The following is a 2939-nucleotide window of genomic DNA, read 5'->3' on the forward strand; positions in this document are numbered from 1 at the left end:
TAAATACTTGTAGGTGTAGGGGGAGAGGCACCATACATAATGTGATAAACACATTATACATATGAGACATGGTTTAGATTACGAAGATCTAGCTAGAGCTAGAAATGCAATGTGATTTGAAATCAACATAAAGTGGATTCAAAAAATCGAGTTCGAGTTCATATAGTACACATAGTTCATATGTAACTCGAGACTAATCATGTGGTGTTCTGTGAAGATAATACAAAACGATGGTTTAACTTGACAATAATGATGATTGTAGATCTTATAAAAGTAGAGAAACGAATTCAAATGCTTTGACTTCACAACAATCATTACTGTAGATCTTATTCAAATAGAGAAACGAATTCAAATTTAGCTCATAATGAAGCGGTAGTATATACGTTTGGAATGCACTAAAACATTCATTTGAGTAGTAGGTTGCATGCATTATACACATAGCAAAATATTCTAATTGAGCATAACATGAATTCAAAGTTTTGAATGACATTTGTAGTGCGCATTGATTTGGTACAGTACACGTTAGGCTTGTCCGGAAATTTCAACCCGCACCTTGTTAGCCCGAAATATTTAAGATATATCTTTGTCTCGTCGTGCTCCGACAACTCCCTCCATCTCAACCCGCGCCTTGCTATTACAAAATTACAACGCATGCGAAAACTCCCACCTCCTATGAAATCTCGACACGCGAAATGCCCATGGTACCCCTGAATCGAAAGAACCGCCTCAAATCGGTGGGGGTACTTTCGTAACTTACCCCACATTTCGGACAAGCGTGTCCCTAAGCCATGGTTCCCCACTGCCATCCCATCCGCCCACCCATTCGTACATCAAGGCCGCGAAAACCCGCGATGAAACCCCACACCCTGCTCCATCCGCCACCCAGCCGGAGCCTCTTCCCCGACGATGTCGTCCACAGCAACACCTCGACGTCCCCACCGTACCGGATGAGGATCCGTTGTCGATCTCGTCGTCCCGCTGGTTCAGCCACCCCGTCCTCCACCTCCAAGGAGCTGCCCCAAGGTTCCCCTCGTCTTTTGCGCCACCTCCATTCCCACACCGCCGTCTTCACCTGCACCACCGGAAGAGCATCATCATCACCGTTTCCTCGGATGAAGTTGCGGCCTAATCGGCGCCACCAAAGAGGTTGTACACTAATCACCGCATTTTCTTCTTGATTCGATCTCACAGTGCTGTCGGCGCTCGATCCCGAGCCGACACGGTGCGGCTCCATCCACGGCGGCGTCGCCGGCCACTTCCTCCACAGCGTCGCTCCCTCGGCGGCGACGTCCACATCAGTAGGAGCTACTGCTGCTGCTTTAGCTCTTGCTCACGCTGCTGCTCTGCTCTTGCTCTCGGTCCCCTGCCTGGTCTGCTCTTGCTATTGCTCTTGCTTGCGCTGCTACTCTCGCTCTTGCTCTTGCTTGCGATGCTGCTCCAATTTAGCTACATTTCAGTTGACTGAATCGCCTTTTGGGTCAGTCGATTTTCAGGGGGTGCAGGGGCTCGCTGGGGTGAAGGAAGAACCAGCCGCAGCAGGGAGGGGGGCTCTCTGGAGAGGTACCCTACTATCTATCTTAGGGTTCAGGGTGAGGGCGGCGGTCGCCGGCGGTGGTGGGGCGTTGGCAGGGCGGTGGCGTGGGGATCGCCGGAGAAAAAGCTCGGCACGAGCGGGCCTAGAGGGATGGCCGGGGCGGCGGCGGATCGGCAGTGGGGAGTGTTTTCGGGGCGGGCGGGGTGGCGCACCGCCGGCCGTGGGCGGCGGGGGGCTGCTGTTTGGCCGGTGGTGGCTGGCGGCTCAGGGTGGTGGAGGTTGAGATGAACCACATGCCCTTGATTTCATATCCAACGACTGCAAAATCGACTGACTAGAGATGAAAAAGTCAGTCGACCGACGTGTAGCCTCACCTTGCTAGTGCTTCAGTTTCGACAACAAAATTCAGTTTCGATAGCAAAATTAAGTTCCTGTTGCATTGTCGTCCACCCCAGCTCAGCTGCTCCAACGACAGAAGGGTCTAGCACAGCAGGGATCCGGCCTCCAGACTGTCTTTCGCCGCCTCAGATCTTCTTCCCCGCCGCCGGTAGCCATGAAAACTGCATTACCATCATCAACCGAGCAGATGACCTCGAGGACTACACGGGTCCGCAAGAGAGGTCGCACTCTTTCGTGTCTACTTACTTTATGCATCGCTTAATATTACATGCTACTTTATCATCCTATTCACCGATTAGACTCTGAGTCAGCTCCAAACTAATGGTCAAACTTGAGTTTTTAAATGGTTGTGGGGACATATTGGGGCCGCAATCAATAGTATCTATCTACTATCTGGTTAATCTTCGGTGTCTACTATGAGTTTCATGTTGGGTGGGAAACAAACAGTAAAGAAGCCATTATCTGTATTTTTTAACTGAAGCCATTATCTGCCTGCTATTATTGGTTTGGGGTCTATCCACATGTTGCTACCATCACTCTGGATTTCTGCATGCACTCCTTACATAATCTCACTATGTTTTATTCCTATGCATGACAGTTATTGTAAACAATGGAACTGAACATGTAGAGCAAAAGAGACGAGCCTTGCGTGGCAATAAAATTTCATGCAGACGTCTTTCCATGGTAGGCACAAAGGCAGCCCCCCTCCATGCATTTCGGATTGTAATCGAGAGGAAGATATTTGTTCTGAGGGGGATCAGAAGGAGAAGACAACTCCTATTTACCCCCTGAGGTCTTCGCTCTAACTTGGCATGCTGATGTTGGTTATATCATGCATATGGTGTCTTGCATTGCTTACTTTATACATCAAATATGGCATCTTCTTAGTTTAGACATCCTTTGTGCGAATGCCATCTGTTTAGTTTATTCATCGTTTATGTGAATTATGCAATGCCATCTTGTTTAGCCAGGCATCATATATGTGAATTTTGCAATGCCATCCTGC

The sequence above is a fragment of the Triticum dicoccoides genome, chromosome 4B, assembly GCF_002162155.2.
Source record: "Triticum dicoccoides isolate Atlit2015 ecotype Zavitan chromosome 4B, WEW_v2.0, whole genome shotgun sequence".
In the NCBI taxonomy this organism is placed as follows: domain Eukaryota; kingdom Viridiplantae; phylum Streptophyta; class Magnoliopsida; order Poales; family Poaceae; genus Triticum; species Triticum dicoccoides.